The 25,756-nt window shown below is 41.4% G+C and overlaps 1 protein-coding gene across 1 annotated transcript in view; it reads right to left on the reverse strand.

Moving 5' to 3' along the window:
• The window catches only part of LOC138982546 (uncharacterized), a 243,226-nt gene that overhangs the window by 87,568 nt on the left and 129,902 nt on the right, over window positions 1–25,756 (reverse strand). The gene's annotated exons all lie outside the window — the stretch shown is intronic.

Here is a 25,756-nt window from a genome sequence, read left to right on the forward strand (position 1 = left end):
TACATTTCATATTAACATCTAGTGGATATCTTCCAAGTTCACCAAATATCATAGCATTTGGAGTTGATTTTTTTAGTTTGAAAACAATTTTATAAAAACGCAATTGAAGTTTAGTAGCAAGTTCACAGGAACCAAAACCCCATACTTCACATCCATACAATAAAATTGGAGCAATCATTTTATCGAGCAGGTCAACTTGTATGTCCACAGGCAGTGACAATTGTCTACAAGTGCGCAAAAGAACAAACATTGCCCTTGAGGCACGATCATATACTTCTTCTGTGCGACTGAAAATGTATTATTATAATTAATCTTAAGGCCCAAGTACATTACATCAAACACTACTTCGATTAAATTGCCATTGTACGTAAACAGTGGTTTATTTCTAATTTTACCTCTGGAAAAAACTATAACTTTCGTTTTGTTTGCATTTTTCGCAAAGGTGAGGCTTGACACCGCTGTGAGCACTGATGTGACTGTGAAAGTCAGATCTATTCATAAACGTTTTGGCACAATGTTGGCAGGAGTACCTTGGCCCTTGCGCAAAATCATGTTTCATGCGTCTGTGTTCTTTAAGACTGGACATTCGTGAAAAGATTTTTCCACAATCTTGGCAAAGTTCCCGAACTCGGGTTTTCTTTGCCGGCGTTGACGTCATGGCTGGGAGGCCTATAGCCTCACTTAGATCTTGAAGTGGTTGCGTTTGAACAGTTTCTTCAGTACTTACATCCAAGAAGCTATCAAGGGTGACAGCGGACAATTCCATCTGTAATGAAATGGAAAAGACACATACACGGATCAGTTCATGTACTTCCTGAGTTCAGCTTGTATCAAAAAGTACGCAATACCACCATTAAACGATAAACTATGGCCAAGTAGAAACGAAAGTTGTTGACGCGGCGCACACCCATGGCAAAGCTAAAAGTGATCGGGCAGACACCCGGCGAGTGACGCGGCGTACACCCGTGAAATCTTTCGGTGACCAAATGAATTCACGAACTGTGATCAAAGTATACCAACTTGAATAACAAAAAGTGACGTGCGTATCACGATATGGCCTTTAATTACTCTCCAGGTATCTGCAGCTTTGTCCGTGAGGTTATTTTTCCATACGAACTGAGGAATGCCTAAATTTACACTGAATATGCTTGAAAAGTGTACATAATCTTACTTCGAGGGCCACACATATGTCGGAGGAACAAAATGAATCGATTCCAGGATACTATAGCACCTTATGCTAAAGTGAAGACAACAGCAATGTTATGATATGTTATTTGGAAGAAATTAGAGGCGATTTTCTGGAGATACTCACTGCGAACAGCTGATGCATTTGACGTCATGCAGTGACGCGGCGTATTCCAGTGTCACCCGGCTTGGCAGCGTGAAATGTTCTAAAAATAAATTCTAGTGTTGATTATTTTTTAGCCCTCTTTATTCTTACTTCGAATAATCCACGTGTGATTTTTGGTGTAATCAAAGTAGTTCGTTATATATAATTTCTCACTTGTCTAAAAATAATCAACTAGATTTAATCCACCCTTCGGTTGCATTGCAGGAGTTGTATAAACAACAATAATCAATCTCAATTGTTGAAAACCAAGAGTCTTCCATGATTCCTTTTCTTTCGTCTGGAGCAGATGAAGATATAGCGGCTTCAGACACACAAACAAAGCAGAAAAAAAAGAAGACCGTCTATATAGAACAAGTCCCCCACCCCCCTCGCACCCCCATCCACCTACAAGATTTGTTTTAACTGTGTACAGGAGATCAAGTTTTTTTGGTTTTTTTTTTAACAATATTTGAAGTAACAAGTGTGAACAGATTTGATCTTTACTGTGATAGACCCATGGAGATCAACATGTAAACTTACAAAGGTCAAAAATATGTTGGTCCCGAATAGCCATATAGGTTGAAAGGACATGACAAACTAACAAACAACCGTTGTAAAGGTTAAAACTGCATGTAACGTGGAGAATAAAAAAGAAGCAGCCAACCGCACAATTATTTCAAGGAAACGTCGGAGAATGATCGTGTGTAAATAGAGTCTCACTTTCTAACCCTTGACTCCTATAATTGAAACCAGCCGGGTGGGCCCGCTGTAAGTACTACGTTTTGTCTTCTTTCCAGGTGCTTCTTTGTTTTTCCATACACTACAGTCCTTCCTGTTGAGCACACGGTATGGATCATAGACGGAGTGAGAATCTTGAGCAATGCTGATGGACAGAAGGGTGTTATAGACCTTGACATTATGAGCCGATTCAGCCCTCCGATGGCTGGGACTGTACGTATAATCACCAACTTTAGTTGGGTTAAAGAGGTAGTTGCTCCGTGTTGGTTTTGATGAGCTAGGTGTTATACAGAGCTTGACATTGTTAGCTTAACTCTTACCAGTTCACTCCTTTGATCATCCTAAGATATCTTAGGACATTCCCATTTAATTTGTTCTACGGCCAAGCCCTTTTATGCACTCAAAATAACAACACATATTTTATTGATTAAATGATCGTTGCATGTGGACACATTTTTTGAAAACGATCACTACTTTGCTTGCTACGACCATGGTTTTCCTGACATATTTTTGATACGCCTTTGCTCCACTCGACATCAGCTGCCAATAATATATATTGATAGGCTTCCATTTGAAACTTCGAGGTTGTCATCGTGGATTGACGCCCGATCAAAGCATCATTGAAGCTCGACGGAGCAAAGCGACGGAGGACTTCAATGATGCTTTGGGAGGGCGTCAATCCACGATGACAACCGAGAAGTTTCAAAAGGAAGCCAGACAATGTTATTGTAATTCAATCTGAAGACGATCTCTTTCATGCTTTCATGCGGTTGCAAACAGACCGAATTGGTGCTGTTCTGTTCACATACTACTTTCAGGTCCTGGAAGGTTCATGTCCCAAGAAATGTGTTTCTTATTCCTATCTTATCACTCTGCTCCTGCTTTTTTCTTTCACACGCATTTTCCCTTCTTTTTTGACTTGTCTCTGGACAGCAAACTCACAAAAATGTTCTTTCCATTCCAAAAGCGATGCTTGGAATTGACTGACGTTGCCCGGAAGAATTCATGCATCAACTTACGCCAAGCAATCGACGTCATCACTTCGCATAACTTATGGTCTCGATATTTTGTGGGCCTTCTATATTATCTTACTAGAGAAATGATGACCAGTCATATTAAATGAGTTGGGGCATTTTGACCAATCACAGAAAGTGTGTCATAGAACCGCCAACTTGATTGAATTACCATATCGGTTGAAGGGTCGTTAAAACAAAAACCAACCAACCAACCATAAATGAATTGACAATCTGCTGGCAACAAAACACGATTTGAATTAACACTGAGTTTAACGACCTTGTTGATACTATAATGGAACAGTGGCCGGCTATAATGCCAAATCTATAATGCTCTGTGATATCATTCACGGTGATGTATTTGGTTTTGTAGATGTCTGACGGGAGCAAACGAAAAGAGAAGAATGCTTCATCGATGAACAAAATGTAGATCGTCATGTTCTGGTGGCTGTATCTGCAGAAAGAGTACATCATTGCAGATGACACAGTAACATTGCTTGCATGCCATGATAATGCTACCAGGTCTTTTACCATTTTGCCGTACACATTCAGCAATATATACATATTTTGTTCTTAGTAACGCAAAGAGGTGACACTCGGACAGACTGGGATTAAGAGGAGAAGATAGCTCCATTCTACTAAATTTACTATTAACGTGAGCTTTTGGGTCTACAGTTGCAAACCCAGCAGGCATGAAGGAACGCGTTCAAGAATGAAAAGACAGAAAACATGAATGAAAAGGCAATTAGAGCAACTTTAAATGTCTGATCTCTTCCCCAACACTGACAACAAACCCACCACTGTACACTGAACACACAGCCCAGGGCCATGCTTAGAACAGAAGCCAAGGCAATGTCTGGCCGCAGTAAAGCGGGCCCCTGGCACCCATTGCCGACACAAACAGGCAGGTGCCAGAACAGCTTTCTTCCCATCCTGCCGCTGTCATCTGCACCCTATTAGTGGCGGAAAAGGCAGGTAAGAAGAAGCGTACACACTGACATTGTGACGGCGCGTTCGCCAGGCACTATCGTACAGGTTGTGTGTCTCTGCCGAAACCTGTTGTTGACTCTCTGCCGAAACCTGTTGTTGACTCTCTGCCGAAACCTGTTGTTGACTCTCTGCCGAAACCTGTTGTTGACTCTCTGCCGAAACCTGTTGTTGATTCTCTGCCGAAACCTGTTGTCTTCTGTGGTGTCGGGTGCGGTGAGGCGTATCGATGGTGAAGAATGTGTGTTTTATGGAATCGACTTCTCGTTCAGATTGTGATATTTCTTGGCTATGAATAACTTTTTTGGTAAGGGAAGGACTTTTTTTTTCAAAAGACAGTATAAACTTAAGAATGAATGTGAACCAGTTGTGAACGAACGCCCGGGACGGAGAATACAAACGCTTGGCTAGTTTTTCTATTGGTATGTAACGTTGGTTTTTCGAGCGTTTTTTTGTGCTGCGTGTAATGTTTTTTGACTTCACAAAATCGTAAACTAGTTTAGTAGTGGACCAAAGCCGGTTGATTAATGACACAAACTTTTATGTTTGAGTACTTCTTGAGCAATACGCAAACATTGTTTTATGAAACCTTTTTTTTCCTAGACTACAAGACGCATTTTTTTGTGTAGAGTTTTGAACTGGATCTTAAAAGAAAGACAAGGTAGCCCTGGCTTTGACTGTGTGAATATTAGGGTCTTGAATTGTCAGAACTCAATTACCTGATGAATTACACCAGCAGCAATTACCTCATTTAACGCCGAGAAGCCTGTCATGTTGTATTTTCTTTCGGGTAACTTCTTTTCAACTTGATTCAGTCGTCTGCTCAAGCTTTGGATGTGACACTGATCCAGTCACTGACGCAAGTAGAAATAAACTTGAGACGAGAGATATTGTCTTACTTCTGAAATAGCCAGCGCGCTTGAACGCGCAATGAATTATACAAAAACCTTTTCATCCGCGAATGATATTTTCTTGGGTGTAAATCTCATTTTGCTACCTGTGCACTCAGTGACTTTAAAATCCATTCAATTACTGAGATAGTTCCTCCCGGTGTAACACGAGAAAATTACTCCCACGAGATTTTTACTCCGGAGTAAACATTTCGTACGAAAAAGTTACTCCCTTTACGAAAAAAGCACTCCCCCATTGCACGAGAAAATTACTCCCCAAGACAGGTGAGTTCCGAGTAAACATTTCGTACAAAAATGTTACTCCCCTGATGAATAAATAACGAATAAATTACTTCACCCCAACACGAGCAATTTAACTTCCCATGCCAGGTGTACGAAATTTGTACTCCCTTGTCCCCTGTTAGTCTTGGTGGTGGAAGGAGGGTAGCGCGACATTCGTGTGCGCGATATCACTTATTGGCATTATCCCTTCGCCCGCATCCCATTTTTGCGTACGAGATTTTTACTAGAAGTAAAAAAAAATGGGGAGTAAAAATTTCGTGGAGGGAGTAATTTTTTTGTGCCTTGGGGAGTTCTTTTCTCGTACGAAAAGTGTACTCGGAGTAAGAATTTCGTACGAAATATTTGCTCCGGAGTAAATTTTTCGTGGAGTAAAAATGTCGTGTTTCACCGGCACTAATAGCATTTTGCTACCTGTTATGGAGGCAACATTAATCAATGTTAAACAAGACCCGGCGCATGAATTGTGAGTGGCGGCTCTCGTTATGCAAGTATGAAGTGGTTCAGCGCTATCCCACTAACATGTTTTCCGATGCATGCACTGCACAGTCGGTTACATATATCCTGACTGACGGTGACTGGCAACATCAGGCAATGAATGGCATGGCTCTGTAAAAACACTCGGGTGTTTATTCACACGGCTCGGGATATGTTTAAACATGTTCTTGTCATTTTGTTAATTTTAAAAAAAAACATCAATGTAACACTAGTTATTCGGAACAGAAAAACAGTATGTTTAAAAAAGAAAAAAGGACTTACTGTAGCATGCCCACAACTCCCCCCCCCCCCTCACCCCCCCCCTCCCCTGCGCACAGTACAAGTGTGATTGGATGCTTTCCTGACATTGTCTATACTACTGGTCTAATTTTTATGTCATATACTTGTGTAATTGCACTTAGCTTTGTACGATCGAGTGGTTCTGATTATGGTTCGTGAAATTTACGACTATATGAAGATTTCGCAACTGGATCTTTCGTCTGAAGAAGAAAAAGAAGATGTGATGGCCCTGGTTTGAACATCGCGGTGTTATTAGGGTCATAAATACTGAACAAGAAAGTGAGCCACTACTAATAAACTGCAAATCAATTGAAGTCTTTCAACTCCGTTGTGATGAGTTTTCAACTTGATTAATCCAAAATTAAAAAAACATTTAAACCTGAAGCTAGTGAGACTTAAATCAAACAGACGAGATATATTTTTTTCAGTATGATTTAGCAACCAAGCTTGAATGAGCATAAACGTGTTAGAAACCCGTTTTAAAAGAAAGATTACTTCCTTGGGACTTCATCAAAAAAATGACAATCAAGTCGTCACAAAATCCAGTCAATTACTAAAGTAATTTGGTCCCTTGTGGTGCTAATCGCATTTGATTACCTGTCATGCAGACACCATTGATTTCTGTCAGTCAAAGGAAACAGGGCTTATGAACGTGGACACACCGGAACTTAGAGTGCTTGAAGCAAGACTTTTGGAACTGTCGGCGTGCATGCACGTGGCACCGTGCACTAGTCTGGCTGGATTGTTTGTAGCAGGATTGTTACACCCCCGGTATAGGGGTGTGTATAGGTTTCACTCGATGTGTTTGTGTGACGTCTGCTTCTCGTTTCTAGGGCTGATCAGTGTGCAACAGAGACAAGTACAAAGAAGTAAATAAAGAAATTTAATAACTCTGTACTTTCAAAACATGCACACAATCACTCTCGCAGACATCAATCTTCTTCTTCTGGAATCTTCAAACGTAAGTCTTATAGATTATGATTTTGCCAGTGTGATATCAAACACACGTGAAAACATTGTCTTTCTTCTTCTTATTTCGTTGACGTTTGGTATCGATGAGCGGAACGTTTATTCTTTTTCTCGTTGAAAATGTATCTTGGTTCACACAGAGGAAGTCATGAATGGTGGGTTAATGTTTACAAAATATAAAGTGTAGACTACTTATCACAATAGAACTCGATCATTGTAGCACTTGGGGACGTTGGTGGTTTCTTCCGTGGATAACCGCTGACGTTGCCCTTCCCCACAGTGTCCACTCGACATCAATTACACAAGCGTTGTGTACAGATGTACACTTACACCTTCTGCAACACACACGTGCAATATCTGTTATCATCAAGTATTGATTTCAATCGATATCATTCAATTTGTTTCTCTAAAACAAACACAGAAACAAAAGTTCACAGACTGACACAAACACATGGGAAAAATGAACAATACCTGTGTTTCCCTGTGAATTAATAATGTTAAAAGGTACTAGCGTGTTTTACCTGCAGTTAGTGGACCTTTGGGGTTTGCAAGAATGTGAAAACCCGTCCACGGAAGGTGAAAATACGCCAGTGCTATCTTCGTGGCTTCATTGACTGCTGCCATCTTGGAGTCAATCTAAACGGTCAGAGAATCGCATCCTAGCAACCTCAACTGAATATCATTCATGTACATCTTCGCTGCACAATACGATGGCACGCTGTTCCCTTTTGCTTTCCTGGTTTATATTTCTTTCAATGAAGACAAACAAATTCTCGCCTTGTACGCTGCGATAGTTTTGGAATAATGGCGTGAGCGTTGACGTCATATGTATACAGTGTCGTCATGACGTAGTCTCGGTCACTTAACTTCGTTTTGTGTACGGGATTATCTTGGACACAGTGAAGTCTCGATTAATATGAGAGAGGGAGGCGATACACGAATTGCATTCGTCACAGTTTGTGTGTTTGTGGCGGTGTTTGTGTTCGCAAGTAGATCTCAAGAATGAACGGACCGATCGTCACCAAACTTAGTGAACAGGTTCTATACATTCCTGAGACGGTCCTTACACAAATTGGGACCAGTCAAACACACGGTTAGGGAGTTATTGGTGGATTAAAATTATACAACGACTTATAGACGGACACCCCCGTTGGTCAAAGGGAAATAACCATTCTCACTGCCACCAACTGAGAAGGTTATTTCCCTTGACGGGGGTGTTTTTCCTATCAGAGGAATTTCTTGTTTTTACTGTTGCTCGGCGTAGTGCATGGGACAACACATGCCTGAATATAGTATAGTGTTTAATTTGTGGAGACTTTGCACTGATGTCGTGCACATGACATTACAAGTCTGACTACAGTGTTTGTAGCATAATTTTTAATACTGACGGCGTGCATGTGACAACACAAGTCTCACTACAGTGTTTGTAGCATAATTTTTAATACTGACGGCGTGCATGTGACAACACAAGTATGACTAGTGTTTGTAGCATAATTTGTAATACTGACGGCGTGCACTGACGTGACAACACAAATCTCACTACAGTGTTTGTAGCATAATTTATAATACTGACGGCGTGCACGTGACAACACAAGTCTCACCGTGTTTGTAGCATAATTTTTAATACTGACGTCGTGCACGTGACAACACAAGTATGACTACAGTGTTTTTAGCATAATTTGTAATACTGACGGCGTGCACGTGACAACACAAGTCTCACTACAGTGTTTGTAGCATGATGTTTAATACTGACGTCGTGCATGTGACAACAGAAGTCTAACTACAGTGTTTGCAGCATGATTTTTAATACTGACGGCGAGCACGTGACCACACACGCCTGACTAAAATGTGTGTAGCAAGGCTGTTGATACTGACGTCGTTCACCCGGTCTGGTGACGGTGAACTCTGAACTATAGACCGATGCCGTCACTACCTGTGATCAATAGTTGAAGTGTCTCTCACGTCGTTTAGCCTCGTAGTAGCACGTTAGACTCGTTAAAATGACAACCAGGAGCGTTACATTGAACGGATCACGACATGTAAGCAGGAGATACCTGCTGGGTGTACGCTTATTTGTGTCAAAGGTTGGCCAAGTCGTGAGACCAAACACTACATTTATTGGCTAGTCGTAGTTGAAAGTCAGACATGCGCGGTCTTGCCAAAATCAAGGGTTTTCTACCACGGTCAAAGTTAAGACTTTAACCTCTCTACCAATACACCCCCGCCGCGGCGTCAAGGCGAGCACGTGCGCACAAGTGCACTTTCCGTCTATTGGAGTCGCGTGGTTTTGTGTTTTGTGTGTGCTTTATTCCTGCTCATCGAACCACTGATTGATTGGTGGTGCATGACTCAGCGTGAGCGCTGGACTGTGAAGGCAGGTGCGCGTGCGGGGATACATGAGACGATACACTTTAGCATGTAGAAATGATCAAGGGGCAAGAGAAACGCGAAAGGTCGATGCGTGCGCGCATGTATACATGATTTCAGTGGTGACTGTCTTCTGAGTTCTGACACAAGAAGGTTGGAGCTGTTGGTAATCACATGGGAAATATTACTGCTCCGAATGTCTTTCTGCTTCATGCATTTATTGATGTATGATTTCCCAATTGCAACCGAGGATTCTGAACTGGACCTGCTGTGTGTGTGTTGATTGTAGTGTATTTTCATCAGTTGTGTATTTGTAAAATACTAAGGTACGTTGGGATGACTAAATCATCTTTTGTATTAGAACGTCCAGTCAGTGTAAGTAATACAGAGCAACTACAAATCCTGCCAAATGCACCGTTTCTAATCTATCGGAACTAAGAAAAATCTTTGGGATTTAGTTAGGTCAATATCATACACGTCTCAATCCCTACCAGTACAGTGTTCGTAAAAAGCACACACGACCCGGTGGAAACAAGACACCATTCAGTGCCATAAACCGCTTTCGTGCCCCGCCGTTTAGCCATATGCTACACCACATGCTACGGGAGAGTTTAAACGTGATCAATACAGTGAAAAGATTATTGGAGCTTAGCTTCTGGACATACTGTCTTTTCCTGGTGAGCTCAGTGATAGTTGCGGGATCAATGGCAATGTCTGTGTATTTGTAAATACAGCCTCCACAGTAAGTCGCTTGATTTTATTCCTGTATTTTGTGGACGTGTCGGATGTTGTTCTTTGTTTTAGGGGGAGGGTGGGACTAGATAGACGATTACATTTAAACCTGGTCTGCATGCAGTAGAAATAAGCTGTGTTAACGTTTGGTGTTCTGTCTTCTTTCGATTTTTTTTCTCTTGTGTAGTCCGGCCTTATTTATGCCATGATATTTTGTACCACTTAATCTGGATTGCTACCCCCCGCGGGTTAGGGGGAGTCCCATATTGGTTGGGACAAGAAAGAATTTACCCGATGCTACCCAGCATGTCGTAAGAGGCGACTAACGGTTCTGTTTCTTCTCTTCTTTTGTCTTATTTCTGCCTTACCAGTCCTTTCACCTATATTTCCTTCCAAGAAAACTCTCCCTACTATTCCCTGCAGTTTTCCAATTCTTTTCTTGTTGTCTTATTTCTACCTGACTGGATCCATCACCTTTATTTCACTTACCAAAAGTCTTCTTTTCCACATCCTTATTTCTCTGCACCCCGCATGTCGTATGAGGCGACTAACGGATTCTGTTTCTCCTTTTGCCCTTGTTAAGTGGTTCTTGTATGGAGTGTGGTCGGTGTTTGTAAGGATTTTGGTCAGGCAGTGTGTGGGAGATGTTTGGTCCTTTGTACTGGAAACTTGCATTCTCCCGGTGAGGTCATATATTGTGCTACGTTGCAGGCCCCTGGAGCGATTTTTTGATTGGTGCTTTTGTGAACAGGAAACACTTGACAAGTGGCTCTATCCCATCTCCCCCCTTTCCCCTATCCCATCTCCCCCCTTTCCCTCGTCGCGATATAACCTTCGTGGTTGAAAACGACGTTAAACACCAAATAAAGTAAAGTAAATCTGGATTGCTTTTTCGGGGAAAAAAATTGAGAAAGAGAGAGAGAGAGATAGATAATAATAATAATAATAATAAAGATAGCTTATATAGCGCCGCTTCACAAATTTAACTATGCTCTTAGCGCTGTACATCGAGATATAACAATTTCAATAATATAAATACAAAGATGATATTATAATAATACACATTTACAAATATCACTCACGTGCATACATCCTCGTGCACACCACGCGCATACACACTCCCACTCATTAACAAGTGCTTCCATCCCCCTGCCACTGAGATGTTCATATACCCCCCTGGACAAGCTCACACCATGTCCGTCTCCTCTCTGGACTGTACATACACTCAGCAAGAAAAAGAAAGACTAAATGCAAATTTCATACAGAACCCTATAGCTCAATCAAAGCTGAAGCAACTATACAAACAAGTCGCGTAAGGCGAAAATACAATATTTAGTCAAGTAGCTGTCGAACTCACAGAATGAAACTGAACGCAATGCCATTTTACTCGTAGCATCGTCAGGCCACCGCTCATGGCAAAGGCAGTGAAATTGACAAGAAGAGCGGGGTAGTAGTTGCGCTAAGAAGGATAGCACGCTTTTCTGTACCTCTCTTTGTTTTAACTTTCTGAGCGTGTTTTTAATCCAAACATATCATATCTATATGTTTTTGGAATCAGGAACCGACAAGGAATAAGATGAAAGTGTTTTTAAATTGATTTGGACAATTTAATTTTGATAATAATTTTTATATATTTAATTTTCAGAGCTTGTTTTTAATCCGAATATAACATATTTATATGTTTTTGGAATCAGCAAATAATGGAGAATAAGATAAACGTAAATTTGGATCGTTTTATAAATTTTTATTTTTTTTTACAATTTTCCGATTTTTAATGACCAAAGTCATTAATTAATTTTTAAGCCACCAAGCTGAAATGCAATACCGAACCCCGGGCTTCGTCGAAGATTACTTGACCAAAATTTCAACCAATTTGGTTGAAAAATGAGGGCGTGACAGTGCCGCCTCAACTTTCACGAAAAGCCGGATATGACGTCATCAAAGACATTTATCAAAAAAATGAAAAAAACGTTCGGGGATTTCATACCCAGGAACTCTCATGTCAAATTTCATAAAGATCGGTCTAGTAGTTTAGTCTGAATCGCTCTACACACACACACACACAGACACACACACACACACACACACGCACATACACCACGACCCTCGTTTCGATTCCCCCTCGATGTTAAAATATTTAGTCAAAACTTGACTAAATATAAAAAGACACATTCAAACAACAAATCTAACTTCACCTCTAACAGTCTATAAAGATGGCAAGGACAATTTACAAGGATTCGCGAAAAAGGTGCGTTTTAAGGGAACTGCGGAAAGAGTCCTTAGAAGCAGAATGGCGAACGGAGGAAGGGAGAGAATTCCAGACAATGGCAGCCGCAGAAGCAAACGAGCGATTTCCAAAAGAAGGCAAGCTTCGCTCGAGAGTTTCCAGTTTGCGACTGTCAGCGCGTGAGCGGAGGTTGTAGTCAGAGGGATTGTCATATGTGACGAGCAGTTCCTTGAGGTATTTAGGGCCATCTTCAAATTTGGCAGAGAAACAGATACAAGCAAGCTTGTATCTGATACGAGCGGACACGGGAAGCCAATGAAGGGAACGAAGAAGTGGTGTGACATGATCAAACTTCTTAGAACGATATATCAATTTGGCGGCAGAGTTTTGTACCTTTTGGAGTGACTCGACAAGTTTTTGATCACAGCCATAGAACAGGCTGTTGCAATAGTCTATTCTGGATAGAACTAGAGAACAGGCTAGAGTTTGAGCGGCTTGGGGGGTAAGATAGTGGCGGATAGAACTGATTTTCCTTACGTTACTGTACGCAATTGTGCGGATGTTTTGGACGTGCTGGGAAAGGTTGAGGAAGTGGTCGAAGGTAACGCCAAGATTAGTCACAGAAGAGACAAAGTTGACGTCGCTATCACCGACATGAATGCTAGAAGGCAAAGAATTTTCAGGGAAAGATCTGTACTGGGACCTGACAAGCATGGATTCAGTTTTCGAGTCGTTTAGCTGTAGTTTGTTAGCCGTCATCCACGCCTTTACAGCAACAACACAGTCTTCCATTTCACTCACAGTGGTATCAATTTGATCAATCTCACTGTCTTTGTACAACTGGTTGTCGTCTGCAAAGGCGTGGTGATCGATAGGATACTGTTTGACGAGGTTAAAGAGGGGGTTCATGTACAAAACAAAAAGAACTGGACCCAACACGGATCCCTGAGGAACACCGAACTGAAGGACTGTGGATTCTGAACTGATGCCGTTTACCACGACTGTTTGAATCCTATCCGACAGATAGGACTCAAACCAGGACAGTGCAGAACCTGTGATGCCAAAAGTTGCCTCAAAGAGAGAGAGAGAGAGAGAGAGAGAGAGAGAAAGAGAGAGAGAGAGAGAGAGAGAAAGAGAGAGAGAGAGACACACACACACACACACACACACACACACACACACACACACACACACCTGCCCACCCTCTCCACCATATACCCAGTGAAGGCTTGTAACTTGATGAGCTCGGGTCATCGGGAGAGCAACGCCTGGTGCTGTCGATCATCAAGGTAATCGCACCATGAGGTGCCAGCCTACCCAGATACTGCTACCAGCCTAACATGATTTACACCCGTGCTGGTGGTGCAGATGGATCTAATCCAATCTGCCCGACGTATGCTAGTTAGAGGTGGTTCCTGGCATGTCTCAGTTTGTGTTTAATTCAGTATACCTTTTTGAGGAATTTTAGGGCAGAGAAAAGTATTACGAATTCATTTAACCGTTCAAATCGCCCACCTGTATTAGCACTTCTTTTAGTCAAACCCAAGTTAAGTGTTTTGGAATACTGTGCGTCGGAGGATCACGCTGAATTCCTACGGTTTGGGCCCGGGGATATTTGTTAACTTACCTGGACAACTAATTTCTTAAACATGAATGAAATCATTCAAGCAAAAATGACTCGACTGTTCCGGATTGTGAGGGGATTAAATGTCACGCAAGAACAAGTCAGTCTCTTAGGAGAGCTTTGTATAAAGTAAAGTTTATAGATCGGATATACCATACTTTTGACATTTGCAATACTGGCGTTTGTGTGTATTCTTGTGTCTGTGCACGTGCCGTAGCGGTGAGAAGGCTGAGGTAAACAAATGTCGGGTCTTACAAGTCCGATTCCCTGCTGTTGCATTAGGTGGATTCCCCCACAGAGACATACATGTATGCAGGAAAACCTCCTGGCGAGCTGTCAGGAAAGGATTAGTGCGCTATGTTGGAGCTTCGTACCTCTGCACAGAAGAAACTCACGAGCTTGAAGTTTATTACGGTAGTTTCTGCACGTGCGACACACGCGCGCTAATCGAGGTCAGAGTAATGAGGTTTGTCCCGAGAAGACCGCATAAACCACGAACGGAGGTGTGTGCACTATGAAGGGATTAGCCTGTAGTGCAATACGTTAAGGCTCTGCTAAGGCCTAAAAAAAAATAGGTGTGGTTACGGTAACCCGACCTACCCTATTTTTAGGGGCCGATCCTATAACTTTTTATTACATTTGTCAACAACAACAAAAAAAAAGAGTGCAAAAAAAACGCAATGAAAGCGAAAGCGCCCGTGTCGCACACTTATTTCCCTGTCAAGTAGGTTTAATTTGTACACATTAGAAAAAAAAGTTAAAAACAAAAAAAGTGATTGCCTACCTACCTACCCTATTTTTTGGCTATGTTACCGTAACCACACCTATTTTTTGGGGGGGCCTAAATTGAGCCCGAAGTTGACTTCACGAAGTCTTTTTTTACCGCCAATTCGGTGTCAAGTTTCGTGCAGCGAGCTTCGTGAAGTAGTCTTCCCCCAATGAATTTCAGGTTTTAGAGCCGTCTATCTCTGTATAGACGAACTGAGCAGAATTGAACTTTAACTGTACTATTGGTGCTGCACTTTCAAGACGACACCAGCGCCAGTGAAGGAGCGCGTTTATATTTAACCCTTAAAGGTAGATGCAAGTGGGTTGCAGCACCTTCAAGTGCTTATCCTTAATACCTTGATTGTTGAAGGTTAGTTTTGGTGTTGGTACTTGGAAGTGGGTTGATGCAGCTCAGAACGTTTACACCAGGCGAACTCTTTCGAGTTTCAATACAGGTGGGTTGGAATCCACCATCGAGGGTTGAGTACATTAAATTAGTGGGTATATATTAAGTAGTTTGAATCAATGTACGGGGTTGGGGTTCAAGTGAGCTAAAAAAAAAAGCTGTGCACCATTCTGTCAAAGAGACGACTGTCGCTCAAACGCGGGTTGGAGGGTGGGGGGTGAGGGGTCCAGTCGCTGGTCCTCATGTGACCTTGTTTTGTGGATATGTCACACGAAAGCTACTGAATTGACAGCTGGTCGGTATTTGGACAAAGTACACACACAAGAAATATTCTACCATTCAGGAGATCGTGAATCACTGGACAACACATCTTGACAACGTGTTCTTTACGTTACACACACAGGCAGCAGTTATAGGGGTGTATCAGTGTGTCTTCTTATCTCATGTTTTCATTTCGTAGCCGGAGTGATACATATTAATAAGTCACGGTTCGCATTACCACGCAAAACATCTTCTTTTCATTGTTTTACCTTGTATGGTTATAGGAGGGATACGGCAATCTCTGGTTTAAGGTAAGCTTTGCATGCAACGTAATTTGGTGAAGCAAGCAGCTTTGCCATGCAACCTTTGAGGGTTACGTGTAAACGCGCTCAAGGGCAGAGTAATGAGGTTTATGTAAGACCACAGAAACCACAAGACAGGTTAACTGCGGTATATTCGAGCTTTGTAGCACAGGTGGAGCAAATGAATGTTAAGTTAAAGGCCTACTCTGCCTCGTGAAAATAGTTCGCCTCACCGTCTCAGATCTAGTCAGGCTATTACAGGGGTCCCTCCACCTGGTCACATACCAAACATGAACAGCCAGGGTGCTCTACGCACAGTGGTATTTTTGAGTCACTTGAGAAAAAGTGACTCTATGTAATCGGTCAGTGTTAGTCTGTCCGGCCGGCCGTCCGGCCGGCCGTCCGTAGACACCACCTTAACGTTGGACTTTTCTCGGAAACTATCAAAGCGATCGGGCTCATATTTTGTTTAGTCGTGACCTCCAATGACCTCTACACTTTAACGAGGGTTTCGTTGACCTTTGACCTTTTTCAAGGTCACAGGTCAGCGTCAAAGGAAAAATTAGACATTTTATATCTTTGACAAAGTTCATCGGATGTGATTGAAACTTTGTAGGATTATTCTTTACATCAAAGTATTTACATCTGTAGCCTTTTACGAACGTTATCAGAAAAACAAGGGAGATAACTAGCCTTTTCTGTTCGGCAACACACAACTTAACGTTGGGCTTTTCTCGGAAACTATAAAAGTGACCGGGCTCAAATTTTATGTGAACGTGACTCATTGTGTTGTGAATAGCAATTTCTTCCTGTCCATCTGATGCCTCATATAATATTCAGAACTGCGAAAGTGACTCGATCGAGCGTTTGCTCTTCTTGTTTTCTTACAGAATTAATTTCGTAATTTCGGAAAATAATTCATTAAAAAAAATTCCAATTGACAACAGCAAGTACATGTAGTACGGGTATTGAGTTTTGGAATGTGACCAAGTGGAGGGATTATCTTATCCCATGCCTTGCAGTTATGAGACAGTGAGACGAACTGCTTTTACGAGGCGGAGTGGGCCTTTAACGTGTATCAGGGATTCAGCACGTGCGACACCCGAGATAATCAAGGTCAGCGTAATGACTTTTGTCTCAGTCAGCCCACGGAAACACACAAGAAGCGTCTGTTCCTGTCCCTGGAGGAAAATGAAAGCAGTTTATTGCGAATGAGTGTTATTGCTCTAGCTGGCCTACTAAAAGCTAGGACCTAGGAAGGCAGACTGTAGTTGTCTTCTTTTATTCCTTTTGGAATTCTTCTCTATTTCTTCTCCTTCTGAGACCTTGGATGTGTTTGTTTGTTTGTTTGCTTAACGCCCAGTCCACCACGAAGGGTGATATCAGGGCGGTCCTTGGATGTGTAGTAGCTTCACAAACGTGCACAGATCTAACACAAGTTATGTTGATTGTTTTTGGTTTGTGAAGGGCCTTTGGTCCAAAAAGCTCTGGCTCATTGAGATTTTCATTTAAAAAGAATTGTTTTGTTGTTAGTCGTGGTTTTTGTTGGTTTGTTTTTCTAAAGAAATAAATGAAGTTTTATTTTTTGTATTGACGTAGATTGTGTCACAACTGTGGCTACAGCTATGACGGCCGTCGCGATATAACCTTCGTGGTTGAAAACGACGTTAAACACCAAATAAAGAAAGAATCAAAGCTATGACGGTTTATTTATCAGTTGTACATCGTTTTCCGTCTGTCTTTGGTGTAAATACATTTTGAAAATGGCCGATTTTAAAACCCAACAAAGGGAAAAAATATGTTGGTCCTGGATGAATCGCTCAGGTTCAAAGAGCATAAATAAGTCCAGAATCAATCAGCCAGTTCATGCCTTTTTCCAGTTTACTTAGCTTTACGATGAGTTTGGAATTTGGAGTTCTTCCAACTTAACCTAACTTTGCATGGTTCTCATGCCTGTCTACACTGTAGCTGTAATTAAGCCATCACGGAAAGGAAAAACGTACATATTTCATTACTTGTTTCTTTTTTTGTTTTCATTCCCCGCCCGTGTATAATGTCAAAGTTCTTTGACAATAATAAAATATTTATCTTTTTACAAAATCTTTATCTTTGACAAAAATAAGATGTTCAGTGACCCTCAGGGTTTCTGGTAGAATGTAATACAAGCAACAGTAGGCAGACATCAATTATTAAGTAGTTTACCTCGCAGCAAAGCAAACTATGCTGCACGAATTGCGTTAACAAACGTTTTTGGACAGAAAAAAAAGTCTGAAACATCCCTGAGCATTCTGTCAGATAGCACAGGATTCAATTTCAGCTTCTCAGCAAATCTTCTAAAAATGTCATTAATTTTGTATTATGTTGCAGAGTTCAGTTTGAATCCTTTGAAATAACCAGCTTTTTTTTCCTTTGAAATGTCACGTATTGTTCTGTTGTTTTCCAATTCATTTCGCTCTTACCCGTGGAGTTTATTCAAGTATTATCTGTGTTGTTTTGAGTAGATAAAGAGGCAGGAATGCGCACTTGTTCTCTTCGTTTTAGAAGCTTGCTTTGAAGACATCTATAGTCTCTTGGTCTCTCTGTTCTGGGTCTACGGGTCTTATGGAAAGAGAGAGTGAACATCGTATCTGGCACGCAAAAAAGTTCTCCTAAGTGTCTCAGTTTTGTTCCAGGACATTCCAGATAAAAGGTGGTTTTTATCCCCCATTTACACCAACACACGCTAACACTATAGAAGCATTGAATCAAGATGCCTTGAACAACACTTTTTGTCACTGGTCCGTCGTTGCTATGGGCATGGCTTATTTACACTCGGCAAAAGAAAGGCAAAGAAAAACGGAAGGCTTTGGCAGCACTGAGGCTCTCACAGGGTGCAAATCTGATAGATGATGTCGGAGGTCATAAATAACAAGAAATTCCTCCGAGGTAGGAAAAACACCCCCGTCCTTACCATTCTCACTGCCACCAACTGAGAAGGTTATTTCCCTTTGACCATTAATATGTCCCTCTATAAGTCCTTGTAGAATCTTAATCCACCAATAACTCCCTAACCGTGTGTTTGACTGGTCCCAATTTTCGTAAGGACCGTCTCAGGAATGTATAGAACCTGTTCACCAAGTTTGGTGACGATCGGTCCGTTCATTCTTGAGATCTATATGCGAACACAAACACACAAACAAACAAACACATCGACCGAATCCTATACACACCCCTATACCGGGGGTGTAATAAGCTGCTGTATAAGCCACAGAACTCCGATCCGGGTGTCAGTGGTAAATCATACACCGTGGTACGAACCACATAACTGAGGATGTCACTAGTAGTACAGTAACTTTCGTATGAATCATTGAGCTGCCTGGAAACGGATGCCTGTATTAATATGTCTTGTCCTTGGCATGTTGGGCTAATACACTGTGGTAGAGGAACGAAAATTGAATAGCAGATATTATGTTTATCATTAGAGTGACGCACGAAAATTTAGATTTGCTTTTTTGGAAATGTTCTTGTGAAGGTCCTTGATCAAACAAAAAATCGAAAAAAGACAGTGTTTGTTTTTGTCCTAAAATGGATATTTGCATAATTAATGGGTCAGAATTGTCGTATCTTTGTGCAATTTTTGGAATAGAACATTTCGTTTTGGAGAAAAAAATCATCTTCAAAGCACACAAAACAGTTCGAAAATAAGGCAAGTGTTTGTACTTTGACACAATTTCTTAAATCATTGCTTGTTAATTTATAGAAAATATGTCTGTTGTTGCACAGAGACATTATTTTTGGCGACATTACAGAAAAGAGTAAGATGATTGAACAGTCAGTCCAGAAGATGAGTATTCCCCAATGTCGGTACTGGTGCTCACACACACACACACGAACACACGAACACACACACATGAAAATTCTGAGAAAACAGTGTCTACAAGTTTCACAATGATGTCAAATGTTTATTAATCACTTTCAAAAGTATCACTTTATTGCAAGGAAAAGGATGACGATGACAAAATTACACAGCGCAATGTTTTAAGAGCCTAAACATGCTAAGAACTCAAAACACGTTTTTTGACCAAACGTTCGTGCCACTTCCGGCCTATAGCTCAAATTCGCACTCTCTGGTACAAATTGCAGTATGTGTACGTGTAACTATCATGCGAATGACGCCTTTGCTTGAGCTTTGTACCCAGCCAGTGACAAGCATAAAGCAGAGACTGTCAGTACTGATGTTTTGCATACTCAACGAGTGCATTCCCAAGTCATAACAGTATTTGTAGATTTGTTTCCCCCAAGAAGATTGTTTCACATACTGAGAACAGTCCTGAGTTCAGTATTTGTATGATTTTCCGCTAAGATTGCAAAACATACTGAGTACAGGCCGCCGTCACATCAGTATTTTTTTCTCCATTTTTATATTTAGTCAAGTTTTGACTAAATATTTTAACATCGAGGGGGAATCGAAACGAGGGTATGGTGTATGTGCGTCTGTCTGTGTGTGTGTGTAGAGCGATTCAGACTAAACTACTGGACCGATCTTTATGAAATTTGACATGAGAGTTCCTGGGTATGAAATCCCCGAAAGTTTTTTTCATTTTTTTGATAAATGTCTTTGATGACGTCATATCCGGCTTTTCGTGAAAGTTGAGGCGGCACTGTCACGCCCTCATTTTTCAACCAAATTGGTTGAAATTTTCGTCAAGTACTCTTCGACGAAGCCCGGGGTTCGGTATTGCATTTCAGCTTGGTGGCTTAAAAATTAATTAATGACTTTGGTCATTAAAAATCTGAAAATTGTAAAAAAAAATAAAAATTTATAAAACGATCCAAATTTACGTTTATCTTATTCTCCATCACTTGCCGATTCCAAAAACATATAAATATGTTATATTCGGATTAAAAACAAGCTCTGAAAATTAAATATATAAAAATTATTATCAAATTTTTTTCCCCGAAATCAATTTAAAAACACTTTCATCTTATTCCTTGTCGGTTCCTGATTCCAAAAATATATAGATATGATATGTTTGGATTAAAAACACGCTCAGAAAGTTAAAACGAAGAGAGGTACAGAAAAGCGTGCTATCCTTCTCAGCGCAACGAATACCCCGCTCTTCTTGTCCATTCCACGTGCACTGCCTTTGCCACGGGCGGTGGAGTGACGATGCTACGAGTATACGGTCTTGCTGCGTTGCGTTGCGTTCAGTTTCATTCTGTGAGTTCGACAGCTACTTGACTAAATATTGTATTTTCGCCTTACGCGACTTGTTTTTTCTTCAAGGAAGAACACCATGGCGCGAGGCAAGTGCTCGGAAGTTGCGTCAGCACTGTAATTACGTGGTTCGCATACGACGCTTTGATCGTCGGATGCAATTTAAGTTATCGATGCGGGTATAATCACGGGGTAATTGGCTGAAAGGTGAGAGAGTGGAGGCATACCAAATCGTTGCCACAGCAACGTTTGGGATCCGTAAAGGTCATCCTTAGTTGAGGCCGAAGTCGACTAGGGAAGTATTTGTTTACCGAAAATTCAGTGTCAAAGATTCGTGCAGTATATTTCTCGAAGTCGCCGTTGTCCAATTAATGACAGGCTTGGCAACTTTAAAGGCTGCCATATTCGTAGCGTTCATTAATCAATTCATATTGTTTACATGCGCCAATAATGTTATAAAACTGTACCTAAGGGGATACGATTGGCTGTAGCTTTCGAACACAGAAAAAATTATTTCAGTATTGCAAAGTGGTGTTGATAGTGTAAACAGAACAGTCTCAAAGTGAAAGTGGATGTTTTCCGGAAATTGCGCAGGCGGAAATATACGATCTCTCACAGCACATATTCGCAAGAATAAGGCCACAGGCTTCAGCTGACAAGCTACAAGTACATCTAATTTTCTAATAGGCCTATGTACTCACGTGTCCAGCAAAACTTTGGCGAGTGGCCTTTGTACTTGGTTCTCAATTTGAAGTGATGGGCCTCTGACGAAAACAATCTTTCTTTCAGCGCGACCCAGCGCTGGTGCTGCGTGGTGATGAAGCAAGGAGTCCACTTTCTCTTCTCAGCAGATTTAGTGGCCTTGACAGCTTTAGACAGGTTTACTTCTATCTTTTTTGCCATTGTACGCAACCGCGCTTTGACTGTCTCCGACGCCATCTTTGGTTTACGAAACGTCACGAAGTGACGTCAACGGTCTAAAAATAGCCCAAGTCCTGGAGAACTGTTGCTAAACAATGCAATAAAGAATTAATTATTTCTCGTAATTGGTAAGGACTTCAAACCTAAAACTTTGCAGGAAGCTTAATTTATACATCCCCGCAACGATGGGAAAAGCCCTGGAAGTAATTAAACTAATTAAATAGGACTATATGTCAGCCTTTAAATCACACTAAATCGGCAAATGCAGTAAGGAATACCTCGATGATAAAGTCTTCACAGCATGCAGAAAACGTTGTACACGAAAGGAAAAAGGATGCAGGGTCAGTGGATGTTATGCCGTTTGCTTAACTGTTAAGGGCGTATATACTTGGGTTGATATGACCTTGGTCTGCCCTGTACACTTTGAGTGGCATTTAAGCGGTTCCATAGTGCACATACAGTTGTAGAGTACCTGTTGTTACCAAATTTCAAGAAACCCCACCCCCTTTTTTCTTAAGACTTGACTTTGCTCATTGGGAAAGTTAATCTTGAGTGTGCCGTTGGTGTACAAACAAGCTACGCATGCATTAATTATCTGTATCTTCGAAGTATGGTCCGCTCAATAACATAAGATTGTTTGTCATCGTAAGCCAGCATTAACACCAGTGTGCGAAACCAGACCTTCGACCAGTGGGTTGTGTAAGATCATTGTTGCAGTGTGGTAACGTCTCAGTCACTTGGCTTTATCGTGATCTGTGACATTTATTATCATGGCCTTACAACGTCGACAAAATAAGTGTTACACCATTTTGCGATAGAGATGTTTAACCGATGACGATTTAGCAAGCCAAAGGTAGTAATAATTATGTCAAAATTAAGTAATGGACAATTTAAACTGACCCGGCTGCGTCTTCTTTTTTATGTCTGTGTGATCTGTGAAACGGTATGTTTGTGGATGGTCTTTCGGAGGAGAGTGTATAATGACATGTGTTTTTGTAGTGTACTTCGTTTTGTGACATGGATGCATTTATCGCGTTTTAGGTAAGACCTTATGAGACAACTAAGAAACAAACTGCGTTTTTACACACAGTGCATCAGGAAAAAGGGACACATATGGAAGTGTATAGTAGGTAGAGCTGGGCAGCGACTTCATTATGGTCAATATCGTTAATTTCTGAGAAGGATATGCTAGGCAACGGATCAGAAGTGGTAATCGAATGGGCGTAAAATGCAACACATCCCAGACAGGTGCTGACTCTGCATCTTTATTGGGGCATTTGAAATGTACTATGTTTGTGACTGACATACAGGTAATTATTTAAGCTGATTAAACTCAAAATGCTTTGCTGAGTATAGTGTAATCGCTGGAAGATTGATCTCAAAAGCCATGTGGATGTGTTTAAAACTACCGCCTTGGACCCACGGTGTACCGGTAGCACAAGAATTACAATTACAACAATAGTTACGTCCAATAGAACGTGTAAACATTTGTAGGATGCTGCATGAAGCCTCGGTGTATCTAGGTTATCTTGGTGTCATTACACGGGCTTAATAGTTCAAGGCCATCAAAGAAGGTCATATACTGCGTCAATACGGAGTAGGGCGATGAGTAATGTACTATATGGGGTCCTGATTTGGCCTATTATGGTCCGCTGGACGCGAAAAGCAACAGCTAACTAACTAACTAATGTACTATATCAACAACATTGGGAAGATCGTGACAATGCATATTAATAAGGACTCACATTTGTTTGTTTTGCTGTTGTTTCAGCTACGTTCCTGGGGTTGGTGTAATGGACATATTTGTTGAATCAACATGTGTCAACACACAAAACGTGACAAAAGCAGCAAAGCCATTCAGAGAAAACAACTTGTGCAATGAACTCGGCTTTACTGTGCAATGAACTTGACTGTTGGGGGATTGTGTGTTCGTGTGTGATTTTTGCGCGTCCACAAGGGAAAGAAGACAGGAAGCGCTGCAAGTGGACTGAATTTTATTTAAAGGTAATCTGTTTAGTGCAATGAAGTTGAGACATAAAGGAAACTGTATGGACTTTCGGACATCGAGTTCAAAAGAACGCGTCTTCACGCTGACTTTAAAGACACAAATTAGCGTGGTTCGTCTCTTAGTGGTCTGGTAAGAAACACGACAGACAAAATCATTCTGGTCACTTGCATCGTTTTTTTCTGCCGCTTAGAGGATCATTTCAACGACGCCGGCCGTCTGTCAGTGTGAAAGCTAGAGTGAAGGCCAGCATACGAAGTGACCGCTGGCACGACACGTTCTGACGGACAGTAGCATGGGTCAAGGAGCCTGTACCATAGGGCCAGACACGGAGAAGAGATTACAGAGCGCACGGTACGTCAAGGGTTGAGATGTGCCTAATGAAGCTAATCCTCCCATTGGCACGCAACAAGCCCCTTTGGGCTTCTTTGAGGAAGGACAGAGTGAAACCAGGATTCACGTGTACTGATATTGTTGCACTGGTCAGGGATTAAACGAAGGATACAGCTCTTCTTCATTGGCTTCGCTTGTGTTAATTTGATTAGGTAAGGTCCTGCACGGGTTTTCCCCAGGAATTTCCGAAGTGTTTGTGTGTGTGGTAAATCAAAACAGCTTAATTGGGTGACTTTGCAAGCAACTTCATTTCGACAAGAACTTGACTTACGCCAGGAATGCAGTGCTATCAGTTAATTCTTCTGTTGTTATTTTCAAGAAGAATCAACATTGTGCTCGAAGTGAAGTTGGATCTGGTTATTTAGCTTCAAGGTGACTTATGCCACCTGTGCGGCCTTTTCCCTCATTTCTGTGAATTCTCCTGAGATTCCGTCGAAGTGATTTTCACGCCTGAGAACGTTTCTATACTGTCAAGAGTCTCTCTCTCTCTCTGTGTCACGCGCAACGTGGAGGATGTCCATCGAAGGTGACAGGTTACCGTAACTTGGACAATTTGCGCACTTGAGTGATATAGGAAAGTGGAGCGGTCAGCGTGTGACTGGCAGATGGTCAGTCAAGTGTCCAGGCCATTGGTACTATTCTCATCACGAAATTGATCACGGGTCAGGAGACGCAGCTGACCGTGGTCACAGTCACACTATACGTGTTCGGACTTTCGGCATTGACCGTTCAAAGTCAACAGCTGTGAAGAAAAAGGGTGGATTGTGTTCATTTTGACGGTGGAGTTGTGCGTGGATATCTCTCTGTATGGGATTAAACCTGTTTTTAACTACCGAGGAAAGATGTTCATGTGTGATCATGTGAGATAAAAAGAAAGAAAGAAAGATTTGAAAAAAGAAAAGTGTTTCAGCCACTGATCTGCATCAAGTGCCAAAGGTTTACTGAAGGCAAAAGGACCACCCCACTCAGTGACTTCAGGAATAACCAAGCTTTACTGTGTCACAGGAGATCAATTATTCAAGAGGGTTTTAAGAGACAGAGTGGAAACGTCTTCCTCTGGAATATCAATTGCCTCCTTTAGAATTGCAATACTTCGAGAAGAAATAAACGTCTGAGAGTCTGTTTGCTAGTTTTACGGATGGTTTTCATTTGGAACACAGATATAAAAAGAACAAAGATATACCGTGTACGGTATTGTTTCTAATGACGACATTAACTATGTTTTATTGATAATGTCAGCAGAATGAGAAACATAGCATACAAAAACGGCTGAGTGTAAAGTATAAAACTTCGGTGTGTCTGAGTGTCTGCGTCTGAGTTTCACGGATGTTTTTCATCTTGAACGGAGAGATGCCTTGTTCGGCCATGTTTCTGACGACATGAAAAGTGCTTCAGTGAGAATTTCAGCTGAAAGAAAAACACAGCACGATCTTTTACTTACGCCATCGAAGAGTGTTCACTGCTGAGAACTTCAGCCGTATTAGAAAGAGACCTGGAACACTTGTGTAGAAACAAAACGGTGTATATCTGGTCACCGTGAAACAGTGTT

Source organism: Littorina saxatilis, linkage group LG12, assembly GCF_037325665.1.
Source record: "Littorina saxatilis isolate snail1 linkage group LG12, US_GU_Lsax_2.0, whole genome shotgun sequence".
NCBI lineage: Eukaryota > Metazoa > Mollusca > Gastropoda > Littorinimorpha > Littorinidae > Littorina > Littorina saxatilis.